The 19,088-nt window shown below is 36.5% G+C and overlaps 1 pseudogene; it reads left to right on the top strand.

Annotated features, from left to right (window-relative positions):
- Nucleotides 1-19,088, top strand: part of LOC149239905 (ruBisCO large subunit-binding protein subunit beta, chloroplastic-like) — a 73,462-nt pseudogene that overhangs the window by 13,802 nt on the left and 40,572 nt on the right.

Genomic DNA, 19,088 nt, shown 5'->3' with positions numbered 1-19,088 from the left:
TATGGTGTCTGTCTATTGCCCCTGTGAAGCAATTTGAGAAGCATGGGAGTGTTGAGAAATATAAACAGTTGAAACCCACTAAGAAAATTTCAAATTTAGGGGCAAAGCACTAGAAGGATTTAAACAGTTGCAATGTTAAATAAATTTCAAGGAAGAGGCAGGAGGATCAAATAATTGTACTTTGAATCCTCAATCTAGGGGAAGTTTTACCAATTCTATTAGGAAGATGCCAATTTCACTTCACAAGCTCCATTATATTGCCAATAGGGCACAATATGAGGAGTTGAAGAAAAAGCCCTTTTTGCCTTATAAACAAGGATTTTTGACTTATAGACAGGGTCTTCTTGGGTGTTTGGGCTTCACCTCTAAAGGTTATACTTCCATGAATGGATTGACTAGGATCTTGAACATTGTTTCTTAATTAGTACTTCCCAAAATGTGGATCTGGAATAGGTTACAGTGCCCATTCTCAGTAATGAATGGTTTGTGCCTATTTTCTTTTGTAATTTCCAGATTGAAAACTACTTTCTAAGTCTTTTTAAGTTTTCATTAAAGTGCAAGCCATTCAGGGCCAGTGGATTTTTATTTCTTGAAAAAAAGGCAATCAGGCCACATAGAATAAGGTAACATTCGACCTACAATAGTCATTTCATATGCTTCTACTAGATAGACAATGTGTGGAGCTTGGTTAAAATGAGGACTACTAAAGATCTTTCTACTAGAGTAGTGGGGAAGTTGTCAAAGTCTATCATTTTAAGTAATTTAGAGATAATGATATGTAGTGTGTTGAAAGATAAAACTTGTGAAGGAAATATGGGAGAGAAATCAAAGCTAATGATTGGTAGCATGAGATTTCCATTCATTGGAGAAACTCTCAAAAATATTTATCCATTCAAGACCTTCATGGTGGTCCCTTCCTTCAAAAAGGAATTTCAAGGTATCAAATTTAGTTCTTTGTAGTTCTGCATTGTTGCACCCATATTATTTTTTTTTGTTTTTCAATTTATTTATTCATGTTGTTGTGCATTTGAGATATAATGAAAATATTTCTTGGGTATTGAATTAATGAACATGTATGGAAACATATTCAAAATCCACATATTTGGGAAGCCTACCATTATAATAGCTACTGTAGAAACAAACCAATTTGTTTTCCAAAATGAAGGTTGGTTTTTCAAGAGTGCTTATTTATATCTTCATATTCTTGATGGGTTTACTTGTATCTTCATGGGTGGGAGCTTCTGTCCTCTAGGTTGGAGAATGGTTCATAAATAAAATTCCTCTTGTCAAACATATCTACTCAATCTCAAAGAAAATAAGTGCTACCATTTCTCTAGATATTCCTGAGATTAGACATCATATATTGGGCTTTTTAAAAACATGTTATTGGCATGTTAAATTGTATAACTCCCTTTTAATAGGTACATGTGCATGTCTTCGTTTAGAATCATAAGCATGATGTGGTCTTTTGCATTTCTTTTAGGCTTTAGCACGTTTACATTTTACAAACATGCTTCATTGTATAATCAAGTATCAAGTTTGGAAAATGCCAAATCACTAACACTAAGGAAATACTTTTTTCCTCTAATTTATAGTCAGATTTCAAGAGAGTATGCATTCATGTTTTCAATATTGGTAATATTATTTTCTTATACCTATTTGATATTGCAGAAAATATATCTGATTTAATTTTTGAAGCTTTTCCATAGATTGAAATATAATGGATTCCTAGCTTTCCATTCAATGAGATATGAATTGGTCAAATACAATAAATTTGTGGATACATGTACTATTAATTGAAGAGTTGAAGTTATGATTGTGGATTAGGTGGTAATTTTTTATTTTTTTGTTATAAAGTGTTTTTAAATCTTATACATGGCTTATTCTTTGCATTCCAGAACACAAGGACCTTTAAAGAGGCCCCAATTATTCGTCATCTACATGTAGGGGAATATGCCTTTAGTTTTATTACATCATCACTTGTCCTTCACATTGTTTCTTATTCTTTATATATCCTTGAAGATGCTTTAGATATCATTGAAGTTGAGTTAATACTGAAGAATTCCACATGAATGTTGAAATTAAGTGGCAAATGGAAATGTTTCTTGCATATATGCAAATTGATATCTATTTGCAGATTATCATTATTTTCATAAATAAAACTCCATATTTATTGGTAAACATGCAATGTATTTTGACATGCTATAGTTTAAATAAATATTATTTCAATTTGTATGGAAGGTAGTCCTTACTCTTTTCCCATTGTCACATGTAGGTTGAGAGTGGAGATGAAGGAATTTGCGGTGCCATGAATCATCTTTATATTGGTGACATTTTCCTTGTTAACTCTAAATTTATTATTCGACCAAACTTATCTGTTCGTGAAAGCATCGGATGGTAGTCATGCATTTTTCTTTCATTACTGTTATTGTTTATGGTGTATATGTTTCGATGATATATGTCAATCTTTTTTGGATTTTGTTTCATAGATCTAGCAATGATACTTTACCCTCTTCTTTTCACTTTCCAAAACATGTTCTTGCCATTCTATTTTACGCTATAGTTTGCAATAAAATTAGCTATCCATCCTTACTTCCTTGGAGGCATGTGTTGTGACTTCATATCCCAGCGTCATTGGAGACCTACCCTGTGACTTCACATATTGTACATTTGTAGTAGTGGAAAGTAATCATAAGAGGAAGGAGGAGGTTATTAATGTGGAATGGACTCCCAACATAGGGATACTTCATTGTAGTAGTAAGACCTACAATTCTTATGAGCATCACATAGATAAAAACCACAAACCAAAGAGGGCCAACAAGGCATGACACCAAAACCACTTAGTGATGTTAATGGAAGAGTGAAGGAGGATGTTGTAACATTAGGGACCTGCACTCTAAAGTAATGGAATCACAACATGGGAATGTGCCACTTTGGTAATGAGACTTGAAACTATTACAAGCCCCATATATATAGTCATTATTATTATTTTTTCGAAGGAAAATCTCATGGGAAATCCAAGGGATGCTTCCCCACATTTGCGGATTATCTCCCTTGTAAACCTATTGACATAGACTTGTTTGTTTAACCTAGGGGGATTTGTTTGGAGTTTCAAAAGAAAATGAGCAACTATTAGAATGGCCCATTTTAGGAATTTTGAGCATTTTCAAGGGAGTGGAGGCATAGTGCTTTATCTTTCTTTGTTTTTGCAGAATCAGGTGATTTCTTGTGGTTTGGATTCAGTAGGAATGTGTGTTTGGGTCATGCTCTTGATTTATGACCATGTGATACATTTTTTTGTTTTGTATGCTCCTATCCTTAGCTTTGAGCAAGAATAGTTGTTGAATTAGATGGCATCTTCTTTGTTGACAACTTAATGCGTCTTTAGGGGGGACATGTCCATGTTTTAGTGTGAAGGAGACAAGTGTGGAGGTGGGGTTTTATATATGGACTTTATATATTGTACATATGTAGCACTAGTATCCCTTTGTCTATATTTTAACATTTTTCTTTGAAAAATAGTGTGGGTGTTTCCAAAGATGCTTATTGCATGATAATCCTTTGCAAGGTCACTATCAGGGACAACGATATGTTGTCTCAGGCTATTATGAGATATGATTTATGTGCTTCCTTTAATTCTATGCAAAATGAAAAACCCTCAGGATTGGATGGTTTGCCTTTTGAATTCACCAAGTTCACGTGGGACTTTATTGGGGATCATATTTGTTGTTTAGATGTAGATTTTTTTTCTAGGTTCCTCTTTGATTACCTCAAGTCTCAATTATGGCCTGATGAAGCCTATTCCTAAGAATACAATGAGAGACTCTATAAGTGGTTGGTAGCTTATTACTTTACTTAACATTTCTTAAAAATTTGTTGCAAAGGCTTTTGCTTTGAGGATTTGGTGAGTTTTCGAATATGTAGTGTGACCGAAGTGGAGTAGGTTTGTCGAGGGGTCTGGTCAGCCTCGGAGGCAATGGAGTCGCCCAAAGAGATAGGGAAACAATGCCTTAAGTTGAAGATTGACTTTGAAAATCCTATGATTAAGTTGGTTACTCTTTCATCTTTAAGATACATTGATGTTCTTAGGTTATGATTCACAGTGTGTGGGTATAATGAGTGATCTTTTCACCAATTCCTTGGCCTTCGTTTTGTCATAAAGCCTTATCCCTACAGATAGTGTTACATTAGTTGATTCAATAGGGCCATCCTTTGGTGCCTTATCTATATTTATGCATTGTTGATGCCTTGGGTTACTTGTTGGAGGCAACTTTCATTATAAGGAAGATCAACATTATTATTCTTTTAGATGGTTGACAAAGGTTAATAACTATTTTGAAGATGACTCTTACTTGCTTGGACACCTTTTGTGGTGTCTTGGGTGCCATTTTCAGCCCTCATAAAATTGATCAAAACCAATATTCCATAGCCTAGTAGGCTTAGGCCTCTCATCCTCACTCACCAAATCCTTAGAAATTTCCACAGGCTCAACATTAAGACTCATTACATATTCACCCATCTCATCAGTTGTACACATGAGAGAATTTGTGTAATTGGTAGGGTTCCCTCTATAATATACAGGTTCTCCCTCTAAACACATGGACTATGGCATATTACAAGTAAAACGTAATATTTTCCCCCGAAGGAGTACCCTAGCTACGTCACATCAACAAACCATAGGTAGCATGGGCATTTACGATCATTGATTCACTACATCCATCATTACATGCTTTCATGGCATCTGTACCAACTTAACCACTAGATATTTAATCATTCAAATGTAGGGAAGATTTCTAGAAATAAGGAAATCCTTCTTAAGAATTCCCCCTAGTATAGTTACTTGATTCATATTTCACTAGATTATTTGTGTGTTCAAAATTCTAGATTAGTTGATCCAAAACTGTCAGCTAAAGTTTCTTGAGGACTCCAAGCTATAATGTTGAGGAGTTACTTTTGAAACATCTAGGATAGATGTTATGTGTAAGGGAGTGTACATTCTAAAACTTAACACCCTGTAATCAGCATTATTATCCAGGTTGAAGATAGTGAATTAGTATATGTTGCTATAGTAAGTGTTGGGAATAATTATGAAATAGGAAACATGATAGCAGAGGCTATGAGTAAAGTTGGAAGGAAAGGTGTTGTGACACTTGAAGAGGGGAAAAGTGCAGAAAAAAATCTGTATGTTGTTGAGGGAATTCAATTTGATCATGGATATATTTCTCTATACTTTGTGACAGATAGTGAGAAGATGTTCGTGGAGTATGAAAATTGCAAGGTAATTGATGTGAATTGAAAGCTTCTTGCCTTTTTTTGTTGTGCTGCTATTTGTTAGTGCTCCTTGTAATGAAAAGAGAATGGATAGAAATATTGTGTAACATTTTTAGAATAAAATTTCATATGATTTGTGTAATTGTTTCACAATTACCTTCATCTTTCATATATTCATGGCACATCCTCTTGGTTCAATTTGGGTTGGTGTTGGTTTTGTACGGAATTTTAAAATTTAAGCCTTATGAGCCTTCTATTATTTCTCAAATTTGTACAATATTAGATTTAGAATACTGATCGCAAAGAAATATGGCCACTACTAAGCATGGGAAGAGGGTTTCTAAATTTCTATTTATTTGCACATGATTTTTAGAATTCACCAATCAGGAATTTGGAAATGAACTTGCATCTTTATATTTTCTTATAATTTGAAGCTATTATTGGGTGACAAAAAGATCACAATTGCAAGAGACTTGATCACAATATTGGAAGAGGCCATCCATGGGGGGTATCCTATCTTGATCATTGCTTCGGAAATTGAACAAGAATCCTTGGCTACTCATGTTGTGAACAAGCTTCGTGGTGCATTGAAGGTTGGCACTTTGAAATCTCCTGGATTTGGAGAGTGTAAAAGCCAATATTTAGATAACATTAGTATATTTACTGGAGGTATTTTTTGAGTTTAGCTGCATTAAGGAGTTACATGCACTAAAAACTTAAGTAAAAATCTCAGTGTGTATATTGTAGGTTTTAACCCTGTACAGAAATTACCTGCATACAAATTCTAAAACACATAAAATAAACAATGCAAGAGCATAACACATAAAACACATATACACAGAGATTTCCCCCTGGATCCCAAAACTGGGACTACCAACTTGATTTTTCATTATGTTCCTTTCAATGTTACAATACATATTTATACATGCCGAAGCATCTAATACCATGGACCAAAAACCATCGCGTCCAAAACCATGGACCGAAAAACATCACGTCCAAAAACATGTGCGAAAATCATGCACAAAACCATAGGTGGGTCCGCCTAACCTAACATAGGTTCCAAAACCAAAAAAATTTGGGGCGTTGCCCTGGACCCCATGGAGTGGGGTTAACTACACCCCTCAAACCCCCTCTGACCCCCCCGCTACGCAATCTGCGCAATGAAGGGGGGAGCTCCACCCCCCCTCTAACCCCTTGGTTAGCTATGTGGGCTATTCATGGAAAGAATATAACACAACCCAACATTCTCCCACTTGTTGTTTTCTTTCCACAGGGGGCCACAAGAGAGCTTAGTCATTTATCCAACCCTAAAATGCCCATTGTTTCTCTACACCAAGAGAAATTCTCAGAACTCATAGATTTTTTCAATGCATCTGCAGTATTCTTCAAAGTGTCCACCTTTACCAGCAACACCTTTTTGTCTTCTATCATATCCCTCACAAATTGATACTGAACATCAATGTGCTTTGTCTTTGAATGATATGCAGGGTTCTTTGCCAAGCAAAATTTCACTTTGGCTATCACAGTCTATCCTTATAGCTCCCTATACTAACCCCATACTTGAACACAATCTCTACAACCAAACTACTTCCTTGCTTACATGAGTGGCTACCATGTATTCTGCCTCTATAGTTGATAATGCCACTACATATTGTTTCTTTCTCATCCAACTCACTGCACCTCCAAATAGGTTATACACATACCCACTTGTTGATCTTCTCTGATCCATATCTCCAGCCTAGTCTGCATCAACAAAGCCACAAATATCCAACACTTAGTCCAATCTTGGTCTTCCTTGGTAGCACAAACCATAATCACTAGTGCCACACAAATACCTGAAAACCTTCTTCATGCAATCCAATGCTCCTTTCTTGGTTTTGACATAAACCTGCTCAATACTCCCACTACATGTGCAATTTTCTGGTCTGGTACAGACCATTTCATACATCAGGCTGCCGACTGCACTTGCATATGGAACATAGGACATGTCCTCTTCCTCTTCTTGTGTCTTGGAACATTGTTCAGCAGATAACGCTACACCTATAGGAATATGAACCTTCATTGGTTTATTATCCTACATATTAAATCTTTGTAATATTGTCTCAACATACTTCCTCTGGTTTAACCATAGCTTCCTCTTTGCCCGATCTCTTGTAATTTCCATGCCCAAAATATAGTTTGCAGCACCAAGATCTTTCATGTCGAATTTGGTGGACAATTGGGTCTTCAAATCTTGGATAATTTCTTTGTCATTTCCAACCAGCAACATATCATCCACATACAAGACCAAATAAATAACATGGTCACCAATTAATTTAAAATACACACAGTGATCTTCTTTTCTTCTGGTGAAGCCAAGTCCCCGTATAAATGTATCAAATTTCTGATACCACATCCTTGGTCACTATTTTAACCCATACAGAGACTTCTTTAACTTGCATACCAGTTCTTTCTTACCCTTCACCGCAAAGCCTTCAAGTTACTTCATGTAGATTTCCTCTTCTAGATCCCCATGAAGAAATATTGCCTTCACATCCATCTGTTCTACCTAAAAATCAAAAGTAGCAGCAACAAATAAAAGTAATCTAATAGAAGTTACCTTCACAATAAGAGAAAAAATATCACCAAAATCAATTCCTGACACCTAGGAATAACCTTTTTCTACCAAGCGAGCTTTGTATTTCTCTACCTTTCCTTTTGCATTTGTCTTCTTCTTGAACACTCATTTGCTGCCAATGGATTTCCTTCCAGCTGATAACTCCACCAAATCCCAAGCCTCATTTTTGTGCAAATATGCCATTTCATCGACCATGGCCTCTTTCCATAGTTTTCCATCCTCTGAATCTATTGTTTCCTTCATAGTTCTACGATCATCATCAGTAATAGATAAATCAAAATTTGAACAGAAATCAGATGAACTATACCTTTCTAGCTGCCTTCTTTCTCGAACTGATCTTCTCACACCCGGAGTTTGTGGTTATTCATCTTATGATTCATCCTCTACTGCAGAGTCTGATTCTTCCTCCTTTGGCCCAAACTCTATCTTCTCAGGTTCCTTTGCTTGGACTTCATGTTTAATAACATTTTTCACCTCTCTGAACACCACATCTTGGTTGTACACAACCTTCCTTGTTACTAGGTTCCAAAGCTTATAACCATTTAAACCATTCTTATACTCAATAAAGATGCACTTTTCAGATTTATTATCCAACTTGGTTCATTTCTCCTTTGGAACATGTACATATGCATCACATCCAAATACCCTCATATGTGAAAGAGAGGGTTTCTTACCAATCCATACCTCTTGTCAATTCTTATCCTCCAACACTAATGAAGGTGATCTATTGACCAAGTAACATGTCTCCACCGCCTGTGCCCAGAATTCATGTCCTAACTTGGCACCACTGGGCATGCTTCTTGCCCTTTCCAACAACATCTTGTTCATTCTTTCTACAACTCCATTTTGTTGAGGTGTATATGGAGTAGTCTTCTGTCATGCTATACCACACTTCTTACAGAATTCTTCAAATTCACTACTGCAAAACTCTCCACTGTTATCTGTCCTCAACACCTTTATCTTCTTCTCTGTCTGGTTTTCTACCAGAGCCTTAAATTCTTTAAACCTGCCAAAGACTTCATATTTATTCTTAAGGAAATATATCCATGTATTCCTTGAGAAGTCATCTATAAATTATACATAGTACACAAACTTAGCCAGTGATGGAACCTTCATAGGTCCAAACACATCACTGTGCACAAGCTCTAATATCTATTTCGCCTTCTTACCACCAGAGGGGAAACTCACCCGATTCTGCTTCGCATAAACACAATTTTTAGAGAAATCAAAATGCAAAGATCTATTAATCATACCTTCTACCATACCTTTACCATGAAGTATTCGAAGGCCCTTCTCTCCAATATGTCCAAGCCTTTGATGCCACAGCATGGTCTTCTCTCTAGAGGCCACTAAATTTTTTGGTCCACTTTCAGGAACCACAAAACTATTGCACCCATCAACAACGGTGCTACCTTGCAGCTTGTACAGAGTTCCAGCCTGAACTCCCCACATCAATACCAGTGCTCCCCGAACCATCTTGCAGGTATCCTTCTCGAACACAGTTTTTACACCTGCATCATCCATCTTGCTTATAGAAATCAGATTTTTGGCCAATGCAGGAATATGTAGAACATCTAGAAGTGTTCTAACACTTCCACCTTGCAACTTCAACTTTACTTTTCCATGACCGACGAGTCTAACCTTCCTATCATCCCCTAAGAAGACATCACCACCATCATATTTCTCATACTCGCAAAACCACTCTATATGGGGAGTGAAGTGAAAGGATGCACCTGAGTCAATTAACCATACCTCATGATCTAGATATATACTTGAAGAAGCCAAGTACACATCCCCACCTTCATCTAAGGTGGTTTTCACCTCTGCAGAAGGAGCATCATCTGATCCCTTTCCTTTATTAGGAGCTTTAGATTTACAGTCCCTTTTGTAGTGCCCTTCCTTTCTGCATTCCCAGCACACCACCTTTACAAGTTTTCCTGGAGATTTAGATTTCCCTCTAGATTTAGATCTCCCATTCAATGACTTATTTTTGTTTCTATTATGGGACCATCCTCGTACAGACAAGGCATCACCATTCTAGCTCTCCACATTTTTCCATCTCATCTCCTCCGTCAGCAAGGATGAGACTATTTCATCAAACTGCAAGGAAGTTGCATTACTACCTATTGCAATAACCAGACTATCCCACGAATTGGGTAGAGAACACAACAAACTGATGCACTTATCTTCATCTAAAATTTTAATATCAACAGATGCTAACTTACTTACCACAGTATTAAATGTATTCAGATGCTCTGTCACCAAGTCTCCATCTTTCATCCTCAGGTTATATAGCTTTTTCTATAGGAACAATTTATTCACCAGAGACTTAGATTGGTACAAAGTCCCTAACTTGTCCCACAAAGCCTTCGTTGTAGCTTCCCCTTATACATTCAGCAATACTAAATCTTAGACACATAAACGTATTGTGCTCTTTGCCTTCCAATCCAACTTATTCCATTCTGCATTGGACACTCCCATTGGTTTAGTACCCAGATCTATCGTGAACCACTAATCTTTATCCACCAACGGATCCTCCATCTTGAGTTTCCACAACTCAAAACTCTGACCATTAAATTTCTTGATCTCTATCTTTCCACTGCTCGCCATCTTCTTTCACCACTAGAATTGATATTGCAGATCTCCCACTGAACAAGTTCTACCATAGGCCTAAGCAAAACCCCTCAGCAACAAAGGCGTACCCTTGAAGCCAAAACAGCTCTGGTACCAAATGTAGGTTTTAACCCTGTATAGAAATTACCTGCATATGAATTCTAAGACACATAAAATAAACAATGCGATAGCATAACACATAAAACACATATACATAGATATTTCCCCTGGATCCCAAAATCGGGACTACCAACTTGATTTTTCATTATGTTCCTTTCAATGTTACAATACATATTTATACATGCCGAAGCATCCAATACCATGGACCAAAAACCATCATGTCCAAAACAATGGACCAAAAACCATCGTGTCCAAAAACATGTGCGAAAATCATCCACAAAACCATAGGTGGGTCTGCCTAACCTAACATAGGTTACAAAACCAAAATTTTCTGGGGCGCTGTCCGGACCCTATAGAGTGGGGTTAACTACACCCCTCAAACCCCCTGTGATCCCCTGCTACGCAATCGGCGCAACGAAGGGTGGGTTGTTAGAAAATTGTATATTACGGAGCAATGGAACACATAAAATATTGTAGAAATATAAGCAAATAAAACGCATAAAACAAGAGAGACATAGATATACGTGGTTCACCCAGTTTGGGCTACATCTACGAAGAAACAGCCAGTCCTTCTTTTATTATATTATCCAGCAAACTGAAGAAATACAACCTACAACAGATCCGATGTAACACCCTCTTCACTCTCAATCTCCTCTCTCTTCCTCACTCAAAATCCATATATCCATAGACACAATACAATTCCCTCATATATAGTGAGAAGTTGCCTTCTATGAAAAAAACCCCAAATTAAACATAGCTTCTACCATCAAATAATCCTTCTAATGAACAGCCCAAATTGACTAGAAATTACTAGACTTTTACAAGGCAATTTTACATTTATTTTTAGCTTCGAGGGCGCTACCCCCGGACCCCCACCGAGGGACTGCTGGCCTCCGGACCCCCCAGACGGGGGGGATTTACCCCCCTACATGGTGGGGTGTACAGTCTTCCTGGGGTATACATCCATCTAAAACCTTTGAATACAGAAGATAATCAGGCTCCACACCCAACATTCTCCCACTTGGAGACTGATTATAGCAACTCCACTACTGCTTCATTTGCTAGACAATGACTCCACTTTGGACCTGGTTGTTTCTCATCTTCTTTATCATGCTTGAAGACCAATTGAAACTGAGCAGATTCTCAGTTTCTCCCTAGCTAGAACTTTTGTTAACATATCTGCAGGATTCTGGCTAGTGTGTATCTTTTCCAGCTTCAATTGTCCATCTTCCAATGCTGACCGTATGAAATGGTACTTGAGCTGTATATGTTTAGTCTTGGAATGAAATGCAGAGTTCTTTGCAAGATGTATGGCACTCTAGCTGTCACTGTATAACCTTCCCAACTCCTGCTTCTTGCCCAATTCATCCATAAACCTTTGTAACCAAATCATTTCTTTACTAGCCTTTGTAGCAACAACATACTCTACTTCTGTTGTTGAAAGTGTAACAACACTTTGGATTTTTGAAACCAAACTGGTAGCTATTCCGCCTACAGTAAACACATACCCTGTTGTGCTCCTCCTGTTATCTCTATCACCTGCCATATCTGCATCAACATATCCCTGTAGAGCAAAGTTTGAACCACCAAAGCGTAATGCTTGATTTGTGGTACCTCTCAAATACCTGAGAATCCACTTCACTGCCATCCAATATTCTTTTCTTGGATTGTTCATGTACCTGCATACAACTCCCGCTGCATGTGCATTATCAGGCCTTGTGTAGACCATTGCATACATTAAGCTTCCAACTGCTGATGCATATGGAACATTAGACATATGAGCCATTTCTTCCTGAGTATTGGAACACGCCTCCTTACATAATTTGAAATGGCTAGCCAAAGGCATACTAACTCTTTTTGCATTCTGCATATTAAACCTTTTCAACACCTTTTCTATGTACTCACTTTGAGACAATGCTAATCTGCGATTCTTCCTATCTCTAGTTATTCTCATACCAAGGATTAGTTTTGCAGCACCCAAATCCTTCATTGTAAATGAGTTTTCCAATTTTATTTTGAGCACATTTATTTCCTACATGTTAGAACCTACAACAAGCATATCATCTACATACAATAACAATATAATATAGCTACCATCATTTTTCCTTTTGAGATAAACACAATGATCAAAGTGACATCTACTATAACCTTGTTCAGACATAAAACTGTCAAATTTTAGATACCACTGCCCTAGAGCCTATTTTAAGCCATATAAGTTCTTGTTCAACCTACACACTAGTTTCTCCTTTCCTTTTACCTCATATCTTTGTGGCTGCTGCATATATATCTCTTCCTCTAAATCCCCGTGGAGAAAGGTTGTCTTTACATCTAATTGCTCAAGATGAAAATCTTCAACTGCTACTAGACTTAAAATAGTTTTGATTGAAGTAATTTTAACAACAAGAGAAAATATTTCATCAAAATAAATACCTTTCTTCTGTGCAAACCCCTTCACTATAAGTCTAGCTTTGTACCTCTATTTTCCTCCATCTTCTTCCTTCAGCCTATAAACCCATTTATTCTACAATGCTATTTTACTTGCAGGAAACCTGACTAAGTCCCAAGTCTAGTTATGTGCTAAGGAGTCCATCTCTTCTTTCATGGCTTGCTCCCACTTCTTCCTGGTTTCTACCTGCACTGCTTCTTCATAACATTCAAGTTCACCAGAATCAGTCAACAATACATAATATAATGAAGGAGAGTATCGTTCAAGGGGTCTACTTATCCTGGTAGATCTTCTAACACCACTTTCAAGTGTTTGAAGTGCTTTTTGCTGTTGTGGTTGTTGTTCTGACTGTTGATCATTATGATTTTCAGTCACCATCACTTTCCTGTGATATCATCAAGCACTGTGTATTCTCTGTTTTCTTTTTCTTGTTTCTTTTCCTGCAATTGATTCTTATACATGACCTTTTCATTGAATATTACATCTTTGCTCCTAATAATTTTGTGATTTTCATAATCATATAAGCGATAACCAAAATCATTAAAACCATATCCAATAAAGGTACATTTCTTTGATTTTTCCTCAAGCTTTGTTATATTTTCTTTGTTAATGTGGACAAAAGCTTCACAACCAAAAGTCTTTAAAAATGAGTAGTTTACCTTTTCACCTGTCCATGCCTCCTCTAGAATACCACCACCCAAGGAACTTTAACGCCCTATGTTTATTAGATAAACATCAATGTCTACAGCATCTACCAAAAATTGTAAAGTCAATCCTCCATGCAATCTCATGCACCTTGCACGCTCCATGATTGTGCTATTCATCCTTTCTGACACACCATTTTCTTGTGGTGTTCCTGGAACTGTCTTCTCTTTGCGAATTCCTTTCTTTGAATAGTACTTATCAAACTCTTTGCTGCAATATTCAACTCCATTATCTAATCTGAGACACTTCAACCTTTTCCCTGTCTCATTTTCAACCAAAGCTTTCCATTCCTTAAAAGTATCAAATACATCATATTTATTTCAAATACAATAAATCCAGGTTTTTCTGGTTGTATCATCAATAAAAGTAACATAATAACGAGAGCCACCAAGAGATGATACATGAGCAAGTCCCGATACATCTGTATGCACAAGCTCTAATTTTTCGCTCTTATTTTCTTTCCCAACTCTAAGGAATCTGACTCTATTATGTTTTCCATAAACAAAATTCTCACAGAATTTTAAATCAACATGCTTCAAACCTGGCAACAAATTTCTTGAGTGAAGAATCTAAATCCCCTTCTCACTCATGTGCCCGAGCGTATGATGCCACAGTGTCGTATCTTCTCTTGTAGAGGTTAAAGCATCAATAGGATTAGAAATACCATTACATAAATACAATGTACCAACCTTTTCTCCTTTCGCTATTACTAGGGATCCTTTAGTGACCTTCCAGGTTTTATCTGTGGAAGTACTTACACAACCTTCACCTCCCAACTACCCTTTTGAAATAATATTTTTCTTCAGATCTGGAACATGCCTTACCTTCTTCAATAGCCACTGATTTCCATTTTTCTGTTTTATGAAAATTGTACCCATTCCAATAATTTTTACAGGGTTTATCATCACCCAATCGAACTTGTCCAAAATCTCCTTGACATAATCATGAAAATGTTTCTTATCAGGTGTGGCATCGAATGAGGCCCCTGAATCTACCACCCAGGCATCAATAATATTTTCTAATGAAAGAATCAAAACATATTGCGATACAACACCTGTTACATTCGCTTCATGATTAGTTTCTTGCTGCGCATCTCCTTATTTTCCCTTCCGAGACTTATAGTCTTTCTTCAGGTGTCATTTCTTCCTGCATTTCCAGCACATTATCCTCGATCTAGACTTGGATCTGCCTTTTCTTGACTTATTGCGATATCTTGAGCTCTTTCCTCTTTCCATTTTTCTTCCCCTAGACTCTGCACTCAAAGCATTACCGGATGTCTCACCGGAGCTTTTTCATCGCATTTCCTCACTAAGGATTGCACCAACAACATCATCAAACTTTAAAGTGCTATATCCAGAGACAGAGTTACTAATGGCCATAACTAAACCATTCCAACTTTTTGGCAATGAGCATAGAAATAACAAAGCCCTAACTTCATCATCAAAATTTACCCCTACAAAACTTAACTGACTTGTAACTGTATTAAAATCATTTAAATGGTCTACAATAGATCCACCTTCTAACATCTTCATATTAAATAAACACTTCATAAGAAATACCTTATTTGATGCTGAGGGATTTTCATATAGTTTGGCTAATGCCGACATTAAACCCTGTGTTGTCGTTTCCTTTGAAGTATTAAACACTACCGATGCCGCTAGGCACAACCGTATTGTTCCAAGTGCCTTTTTGTCCAGAATATCCCATTCTGTGTTTGTCATACTTTTCATCTTCTTTGTCTTTCCGCTCAATGGTAGGTACAGATCTCCCTTATATAGATAATCTTGCATATGCATATTCCACAGTTGGTAGTTTTGGCCATTGAATTTTTCGACCCTAAACCTACCATCTTCTGCCATTACTCCCACTCAAACTAGGAACCCTTCTCTCCTGCAAGTTTATCAATCAAATAGAGCTTTGGCTCTGATACTAGCTGTTAGAAAATTATATATTACAGAGCAATGAAACACATAAAATATTGCGGAAATATAAACATAGAAAATGCATAAAACAAGAGAGACACAGATATATGTGGTTCACCCAGTTTGAGCTACATCCACGAAGAAATAGCCAGTCCTTCTTTTATTATATTATCCAGCAAACTGAAGAGATACAACCTAAAACAGATTCGTTGTAACACCCTCGTCGCTCTTAATCTCCTCTCTCTTCCCCACTCAAAATCCAGATATCCATAGACACAATACAATTCCCTCATATATATTGAGGAGTTTCCTTCTAGGGCAAAAGACCCTAAGTTAAACATATCTTCTACCATCAAATCATATGCCTAATGAACGGCCCAAATTGACTAGAAATTACTAGACTTTTATAAGGAAATTTTACATCTATTTTTAGCTTCGAGGGCACTGCCTACGAACCCCCACCAAGGGACTGCTGGCCCCTGGACCCCGCGAGGGGGACAAGTCCCCCCCGTATGGAGGGGTGTATAGTCTTCCTAGGGTATACATCTGGTTGAAACCTTTGAATACATAATATAATCAGGATCCACACCCAACAAGCTCCCCCCCCAACCCCCCGGTTAACTACGTGGGCTAGTCGTGGAAAGAATATAACACAACCCAATATATATAAGCACTCTTATATCATTTGTCATGGAAACAATCTTTATTTCGTAGTGGGTTTGCTCTACAAGTTCAAATTTTCATGTTAATAGGATAAATTATCACTGAGTGATAGTTATTGACAATAAAATCTCTCCACCATGTCTATAGTCACAAGTTTCTCATATCTTATGCAGATATTGTTTTTTTATTATTTCTTTGTGCAGGCACTGTTATCAGGGATGAATTTGGATTTGCCCTTGGATAAAGTTAGAAGTAAGGTTCTGGGTACTGTTGCTAAGGTGATTCTTACCAAGGATTCAAAAACAATAGCTATTGATGGGAACACTCATGAATTTTTTAATAAAAGGGTGTCTCAAATTAGAAGCTTGATTGAGGTGTGTTATTTCTCTATAACTTATAAAGAGGTTGCTTTATCCAAATGGAGGCTTGAATTTATTGTCTTGTTTTCTTGGTATAGCCACCATATATTGTAAAGTGTACATCACCTTGTGGGGAGCGATATCCTCATTAATATCATTCATGATGATGGTATTAATCTCAAATTTGACTTGTGTGTTGTCAAGACAGGAGTGTAGAAAGCAACAATTTTGATGCATGGTTTATACTTTGAATATATGCACCTCTAAAGGAACACGCAATAATAATTACAAAAATTAAATTTAAATAACTTAAGGTTGCTTTAATAGCAGAATATGTTTGACTTGATATTTAACTTCCCTATCAACCTATTTTATCAAAGGTTTTCACCAATGATATCATTCTCACTTTCTTTGTAGGTTGTAGAACAAGACTACAAAAAAGAAAAATTGAATGAAAGAATTATCAAGATTTCTAGTGGAGTTGTTGTTATCCAAGTAAATTTTGGCATGTTTGAATTAATGATATCTATTTGTAACAATTCCCTATTATTGCCATTATAGCAATCTGAATCTAGTTGATGGATGTTGGTGACTGCATTTCAATGTATATTTGTTTAAAGTAAGAATGGAGGGTATATGATAGTGTTCATAATTGTTGATAGGTGGGAGCACAAAAAGAGACAAAATTGAAGGAAAGGAATTTAAGAGTGGAAGATTCCTTGAATGCAAAAAAAGTATGCATGAAGAACATTATGCATAAGAAATTACAAAATCAGATTCATATTTCCAAAAACATGTTTTGATCTAAAATAAAGGTGAATAATGAATGTTAATTGAATCCTGTCATGCAAGGAGCTTCTATTATATTAGAGGGGTATATGAAATAAGTGCTTGCATCTTGGACTTATTTGGAGTGAGGCTTTCAATTGTTGTTGTCTCGGATTGGTGTTTGCAATAGTTTTAAGCTAAGCATCATGTCCAACAATGTAACGATCTAATTTTCTAGTAATTAATAGTGGTCGAGAGGATGTATTATGTTTCATGTTAGTTTTCCTAGTTAAGCATAGTGTTGGTCTTTCGAATAGATCTTACATTCCTATTTATGGTCAAAGTTTGGTGGAGAGAGGGTTGATTTCCCAAGAATGAGAGATAGCTTGCTTTGATTGAATTGGCTACATGGAACATGAAAGTGTATCCTTGCTATGAAATCGTTTGGAGGTGAATTCCCTTGTAGGGGTTATTACAACATCAATTTTCTCTAGTGTAGCATGTTGGCAACGTGTTGGTAGTATTTTTTCTTCCCACCTGTTCCAGGTCTCTTGTTGTTTATCTTCAAAAGTGTTTGGACGATAGTCAACTTGTTTAGATGGAACATGGATGTGAATAGAGAAGGTTGTGATTTGGTGAGATGCCTTATTTGAAGTTGGAGGACAAGGTAGTTGTATCTTTTTTGGGATCATCATATAAGTAGATAGGGAATTTAGTACTTTGATCGTCTTTTGATTATAAATTGAGAGAATGATAATAAAAAGAGCTTAAATATGTTAAGTATAGATGAAACATTATGTAATGTATCCTAGTTTTGGTAGAAAGATCATTGTTTTGGTTTGCATCCTCATGTGATAGCGACCTTCATTCTCTACCCATTGTCTATATTTGACTCCCTATTATCTTTTCTATATTCTCCTCCTTTATCTAATCTCTATACATTTCTATAACTTGGAGGCCATTTTCTAACCATCCTTGGGTGGTTTGTTGGGAAGTTAGGGCCAATGAAATATTTCATTTTCTTTTTCTTAATTTTATTATCAAATCCAATTACAGTTCAATTAATGGGTGGCTTGAATTGCTTGATTGGACATTTGAGTCTATGTATCATTAATTTTGAGGATGTGATTGGTCTCCCAACTACCAAATGACTTGAACAATATCTTTCGATCTACTCACATTTATTTCAATTTGGATACTAGAAGCTTGAGAAAACTAGTGAGGTTGGAGATTATAATTTGAGGAGTCCCCAACATTCCAATGTTTTTTGAAGTAATATTGTTCAATAATGGAACTCCTTTTAGAAGAGATGATGATTTTTCCATATTATTGTTTGTTTCACTAATATTCCATGAATATTTCAACAATGTTTGTTCCTTTGCAATATATATGACTCTTTGTGAGCTTGAGAGGCCCTAGTTAACTTTTGAGGCCACTAAATAATAATGCATATAGCTTTCACTCTACTCACATTTATTTCAATTTTTATATTGTAAGATTGAGAGAAACTGGTGTGATGGGAGATTCTAATTTGAGGAGTCCGCAACATTTCAATGTTTTTTGAAGTAATGCTACTCAATAATGCCACTCCTTTTAGAAGAGCT

This window comes from Pinus tabuliformis, chromosome 8 (assembly GCF_031772625.1).
Source record: "Pinus tabuliformis cultivar Carrire ecotype Pingquan chromosome 8, CPIR1, whole genome shotgun sequence".
NCBI lineage: Eukaryota > Viridiplantae > Streptophyta > Pinopsida > Pinales > Pinaceae > Pinus > Pinus tabuliformis.
This window is presented reverse-complemented; position numbering and strand designations above follow the sequence as displayed.